The sequence below is a fragment of the Cucumis melo genome, chromosome 5, assembly GCF_025177605.1.
Source record: "Cucumis melo cultivar AY chromosome 5, USDA_Cmelo_AY_1.0, whole genome shotgun sequence".
Lineage (NCBI taxonomy): Eukaryota > Viridiplantae > Streptophyta > Magnoliopsida > Cucurbitales > Cucurbitaceae > Cucumis > Cucumis melo.
In genome coordinates, this window is record NC_066861.1 from 9,823,633 (window position 1) to 9,830,496 (window position 6,864).

Genomic DNA, 6,864 nt, shown 5'->3' on the forward strand with positions numbered 1-6,864 from the left:
TATAGTGTTTGGTGCTGTGATGCGGAGGTTGAAAATGAAGTAGAAGAATTAAAGGAAAAAGAAAAGGTGATCAATGAAGATAAGATAGTGACAAGTGGGACAAAGTTTGAATTCTTTAAATTGGATTTGGAGAAACCACAATTAGATAGCAATAACATCACAATGCAAGAACAGAGTCCAAAACAGCAACCTAAAGGAGCCGCCAGCATAGTTGAAAAAAATGGTACCCATCATTTCACCTTGAAACCTCTGTTCATTATGTTGATTATATTACGATTATATGCCAAACTGTCTTCTAAACTGTTATAATTATGATAATTGTATTTTCCCCATAAGCATCCACTTCAGTGCGCTTGCCCATTATCTTGGGTGGCTGGCCAACTACCGAAATTCCTTCTGTCAGGTTAGAAACCATTTCTTTAGAAACCTTAAGCCAACGACTGAGTCAAATGTATTTTGTTGTAAGAATTTTCCTATTCAGACCAAAGTGAAACGTGTTCGTTTACTCTCCTTATAATACAGGTACATGCCACCCTTTCGGACAGTGCTACCTGTGGATAGCGTGGTGAATAGAGTTGGATGAAGTACGAATGGAGCTTGCTGATTTTTTGGATGGCCACATGTGATTAAATAGACAAATTTTGTTGATGAACCAGTTTTGTTGTTATTGTGTTGATACTGAATATAGGTGAATTAGTTTTGTTGATATTTTGTTGATAGTAGATATAGGTGAACTAGTTTTGATATGGTACACATTTAGACTACATATATATTCTGTTTATATCAACATTGATGGAAAGTTTAGGTTATTGTTAGAAGTTTGGGCTGCACATATAAATGTCGTGATCACTAGAATAAATCTGGTCTTTAATGTCGGGTGGAAAAAATGAAAAATGGGCCTTAATGTCGTTCTTCAAAAGGCGGATGTTTAATGTTAGTTTTAAACTGACATTAAAGATAGAGCTTTAATGTCGGTTTAAAATCGACATTAAACACCCTGCTTTTTTAGAACTGACATTAAAGCCCATTTTTATTTTATTTTTATTTTTTAATTTTGTAAAAATTCAACTTTCTCTCTCTTACTTTACTCTTTTCTCAAACCTTCCCACACACGATTTTTCATCTTTCTCAAATTTCTTTCACCCTTCTCAATCTCCCTACTTTCTTCCCTCTCTTCTTCGACAGCTGCCGCCACCACCACCAGCATACATCAGTTTCTTCCATCCCTGTCGTCGTCTGTGTTCTATCGTTGTGCTCGCCACCGCCACCACTGTGCCTAGTCGTCGCATTTGCAAAATATTTATCATTTGCTCCTCTCGAGCGTTTAACATTTTGGAAATCTTAGCGAACAAACATAGACAGTCAAGCCTCCTTTTCGAAGATCAACCCCCATCTCCATCTTCATCACTGACTTTTGAGAAGGTTAGACCCCTTTCTTCCTTCTAAAATCTGTATTTTTCTCTCTCTTCTTAATTGATCTCATATATTCTTTGGCCCTTTTCCAGCTTCCAATCTGCATCAGCTTCCCCCTTCCTTCAAATGGGTACGACTTTCTATTTTATCTATATCCTATCCAGCTTGTGTAATCTGCATGGAGATGATCCATTTGTATTTCCTTCAGCTTAATTTGAATGTTTTGTTTGATTTGAGTTACGTTGAAGCATCATCAACGTAATTAATTTCATTTTTTTTTCAATTCAATTGGTGCGCGAGGTATAACGTATGAATATAGTTTGATTATAGATGGATATAGTTTGGTTATACATTTCTTGCACCTGTATTTTTAATTATTGTATTGCTAATAGAAGGATTCGAGCTACCTCTATTAGGGCGTGTTTGATTTGCTCCAAATCTATTACAGATGGCCATTCTATTCAGGAGTGTTTGATCGCCGAATTCTATTCACTATTTGGTCCCAAATAGCGTAGGAGGATTCTAAAATGAGACGTTTGTGCTTTTGTATTGTCTTGTTCTCTTTATGGTCTTAGCTAATACTCCTGGCTGACGGGATTTATGAGTTTTGTGAATCTTGGGTGTCTGGTTGGCAAGTTCTTTCGATTGAGTTGAGTATAACATTTAGATACGTTCTGAACTGTGTGGATGTGGGCAGTAGAAACGATTCTTTTAACTTATTTCAATTTGTTGAGAAAAAAAGTTTCTATTTGCTATAGTCACACTTATAAAGCGACCATGAGTGAGTTTTGGTTAGTTTCTTCTGGAAGTTGGAGAACATTATTGATTCTTATGTTGATCACTTGGTCTACCTTCAAGAGTTCTATTTTTTTCATCACAGTGATATTGCAACACCACACATAAGTTTTTGGGCTTTTCTTGCTTGATTTATTTGTATTTTTATAGTTTCTACAACTACAATGTTCTAATAAGCAAAATATTTTCGTATTTTGGCAGCTAAGAGCCATGAAAGTTGCTCTGTTTAGCTTATAGATGGAGATGGAGGATTCAATGTCGATGGAATGGAGGGCTTTATCAAAGACGTGAAAATGGGGGATGTGGACTTTTATATGCAGTAATGGGCCCTCAAAGTAGTGGTAAGTAGTTTGCTTTTAGAAGCTTGTTGTACCAAAGCAATAAATTTAAGTTCATGCTTTTTGACTTCTACTGGTACTTTAATTATTTTTTTTTAAAGAAGTTAGTATTTTGCCTCTATATTTTTAACTGTGAACTTTAATTTAATTATTCAACCTTTATGTTTACTTCTATACATTTGAATATTTGAACTCAGATTGATATCTTCCCTTCATTTTATGGTGTTTTGATAAATTCTTATTGACCTTTTAATATATAATATAATCTGTTAAATAATCTGTTTGGAACCAACTTCAGAGAGATAGATGCTTTTAAAGGAAGGTAAGTAATTCTCTTCTCCTGATGTCTTTGGTTTTTGTAGATAAGGAACAATCCTTCTATTTTTAGTTTATTTGGCCTCTGTGGCTAAAAAGTGAAAAATTGATGTCACTTTCTAAGTCGCAAACAACTAAAGGTATATGGTTGGCTAGATGCGCCAGCATCGAGCCTTATACACTTGTGATGGATTTGGAAGGAACTGATGGAAGAGAGCGAGGAGAGGTGCATTTCTATGCCCTTTTTGGTTTTCATGTGTTTCTTTTGTTTGTACTTTCGTTTATTTTTGCCTTTTTTATTATTTATTATTTTTTATATTTTCACAAATGTGTTTGTCAATGTTTTGAATTCAGTATATCATTGCATGCTTCTTTTTCCAAATACACATGTGTATGTATGTCTGTATGTGTGCGTATGTAAGGATGTGTGTGTGTGTATGTTTATGTATGTATTTATGCAAACATACTTATTTTTTTGTATCATATCAAGCTAAGATGTATACTTTGGTTGTTTCTTAATTTTCTTTTGTCACATTTTTTTTAAGGACGACACTGCATTTGAGAAGCAAAGTGCCCTCTTTGCGCTTGGTGTGTAAGATATAGAGTTAATAAATATGTGAGTGCCATTAGTTTTGTTTTTCAAATATTTCTTTTATCTTGTAACATGTGTTTCTATTTTATTTTCTTTTAAAATTTATTGTTTTCGCACTGTCTTGTTTGAGAAGTTGTTATATACTACAAGAAAACGGAGCATTCTCGACGCCAAAAAAGACGTCGGCATAACGGACGTTGGGAAAAAGGGTATTCTCGATGCAGTCGAGACTCCGCCAGGAGAAGCGTCGGGAAAAACCTTTTTCCCGACGCATCAAACAGGCGTCGGCCACGCGACGTAGGAAAAAGGCCAAATTAATTTTAAAAAACCATTATTCCCGACGCCGTGCACAGTGCGTTGGGAACGGCGTCGGGAATAGGGGGTTTTCCTGATGCACTGTGCGACGTCGAGAAAACTGTTTAATGAGCGTAAAAAATGACCTTTTTCCCGATGCCATTTGGGGGATATCTCGACGCGTTGACACGGCGTCGAAAAATCCTCTTTTTATTCGTTTCAGTTCTGTAATTTACAGAATTGAAAGCTGAGAGAAAAAAAAGAGAGGAAGAGAGGGAAAAAGAGAGGTCGAAGCCGAGAGGAAGACACCGTTCCGCCGTCGTCCCTCGCCGTCGTTCTGCCGTCGTCTGCCACTTTAGGTAAGTGGAAAATTAAAATTTGTTTAGTTTAAAGTTATCTTTTAGGGTTTTTTTTAGGAAAATTGTTTGAGGATTTTCTTTTGGAATAATTTTTTTTTTGTTAAATGTATTTTTGTATAGAATGTGTGTATCTTTGTACCTATTGAATACATTTTGAAATGATGTACCTATTAAATACGTTTTAAAAGTAATTAAACTTTATGCACACATGGTGAAAGTCATGTAAATTGTAAGGATTGTATAAGATTGTTTAGAGGGAGAGAGTACTTAATATGCCTTCCACTTTTGGGGTGTGTGTGATTATTAGTCAATTATACACAATTGGAATGATGAAGAAAGCATCAAGATATTGAAGAAATGTAAAGAAGCAATTCCAGGTAGAGGTGAGGGAGGGAAAGTAATAATAATAGAGATGGTGTTGGAAAAAGAGTTGGAACAGATGAAGAAATCATCAGTTGAAATTCAACTTTGTTGTGATGTGCTAATGATGACAACTTTCAGCGGTAGAGAAAGGAATGAGAAAGAATGAAACACTCTTTTCTTAGTTGTTGGTTTTGGTCGCTACACCATTATTCCTATATTGGGTTTAAGGTCTCTCATTGTGGTCTACCCTGATTAACTACCATCCAACTTCTACCCTCTTTCCCAAAGCTAAGTCTCATCCCATTTGCCTTACCTTGCAAATATCCAATATGTATAATGTCAAATCTCTATATTGTAACAAAAGATTGTGAAACAATAAGACAACTTTTTGTTTTGTTTTGTTGTTTTTTAATACTCTTTCCCCACTTCTTCTTTAATCATGTGGAATTAATATAACAATAGTTGGGGATATGTGTGTTGTTGTTAAAGAAGAAAAAGAATAACCCTTTTTATCTATAGATATAATAAGTGACTTCACCATCATCTAATCTAAAACTATAACTCTTAAATTTGTTCAATCCACTTCGATCCACCTTGTCTAATTGAGATAATTTTGAATGTTTTTAAAATCATTTTTTGAGTCTGAAATTGTTAAAATTCATTTTTAACATTTTTCAAAAAAACATGCTTTTATTCATTTGAAACTAATTTTAATCGTATAAAAATTGTACTATCCTATATATAAAACATAATGTAACACTCAAATGCATTATCGAAGTCTTTTACAAGTCATTGTTATTACAAACAAACAATCTTATTGAATGTTTGTTTTCTATGTCTATAGCCATTATGAAAAAGATGATAGAAGAATTAACTCGTGCACAACAGGGACCACCACATGATCTCTAGCTCTGCGGTATGTATATGTCTATTATTCTTAAGTTTTTGCAAATATATGATTATGTACTAAACTTAGTTATTTTTATATCATTTTTAGGACTGAAGGTGTAGAATGACGCGCATACGCACCTCGTTGGGAGACTTTTTCTTATGTTTACGTTTTTTCTATTTTGAGAACTATATTTATTGTAGTGAACTTATTCATATTATTAATTTTAATTCTATATTTTTAATTTGTATTTGTATATTTTTTAATTTATTTTAATTTATATTCAATTTGTTTTAATTTAATCCAAAACGTCAAGAAATATTTTTGAGCAATCTGAACATCATTGTGAATGTTTGAGCAAAATATTATAAGGAAAAAAGTAGAAATAAAATATTAAAAAAATATATAAAAAGGAATTCCTGACGTAAAGAAACGTCGGAAAAGAAGATTTCTGGATGTCGGAAGGTGTGCCGGCATAGTCTGCGTCGGGAAAGAGGTATTCCCGATGCAGGCTATGTCGACACGTAGTTCGGCGTCGGGAGTGGCTTTCCCGATGCCGTACCAACACGGCGTCGGGAAAGCCTCTCCCGACGCCTTTCTCCTAACGCCTTTCTCCTAACGCCTTTCTCCCGACGCCTTTCTCCCGACGTTCTTTCCGACGCCGTTTTGTAGTCGAAATAACCTTTCCCGACGTACTTTTCATTTTCGCCGACGCTTTTTGACATCGGAAGTACCCTTGTCTCTTGTAGTGATAATTTAATTTAGATGGTGTCACGATATTGGCCGTGAGCAGGATGCAAATAAGCCTCTCCTCAAAACTGTATTTCAGGTATTCCCTTTAATCTAGTTGGGGGTCATGGTGTATCTTTTATAATATTAATTTAATAATTTTAGTTGTTATATGCAGGTCATGACGAGATTATTCAATCCACATAAAACAACACTAATGTTTGTCATACGTGATTAAACAAGGGTCTGATAATATTTCCTGGGTAGTTTATATCTTGAGCTGTTGTAGAAAAAACCATATGTTGCAAGCTTTTAATTTTCTAATTTTCTTTTTGCTTTTATTATTTTTTTCTTTATTTTCTCTCTTTATTGAACTGTCATTTTAATATTTCTGTGAAATATACTTCAAGTTTGCTCCCTTATTGAACAAGATATTTCATTGAATTTGAAGCATTTATTAGAGCTCATCACAAGTTCTTTACTTGTTATTGAATTGTACAGGTATATAATCGTTGTGGCATCGCTCGAGTTGCAAAATAATTGAACCAGGTATGTATTGAAATTGTTGTTTATTCAATTGTGCTTTTGTGAACTATAATGTTTTTTAATCTGCATAATGAGTTTAATATTTAACAACATTTTTATAGGGAGGAGGAAGGAAACCATGGAGTAGTATCGACTTTATTTGTGCACATGATGGTTTTACTTTGGCTGATTTAGTGACTTATAATAGTAAACATAATTTAGCAAATGGTGAAGACAACAATGATGGTGAAA

The 6,864-nt window shown here is 34.3% G+C and overlaps 1 long non-coding RNA gene across 1 annotated transcript; it reads left to right on the forward strand.

Moving 5' to 3' along the window:
- Window positions 1–2,841: 2,841 nt before the first annotated feature.
- On the forward strand, window positions 2,842–4,077 carry LOC127149286 (uncharacterized). The gene is made up of 3 exons (XR_007820705.1): window positions 2,842–3,087; window positions 3,407–3,477; window positions 3,587–4,077. It is a non-coding gene; the product is annotated as an uncharacterized LOC127149286 (long non-coding RNA).
- Window positions 4,078–6,864: the final 2,787 nt, after the last annotated feature.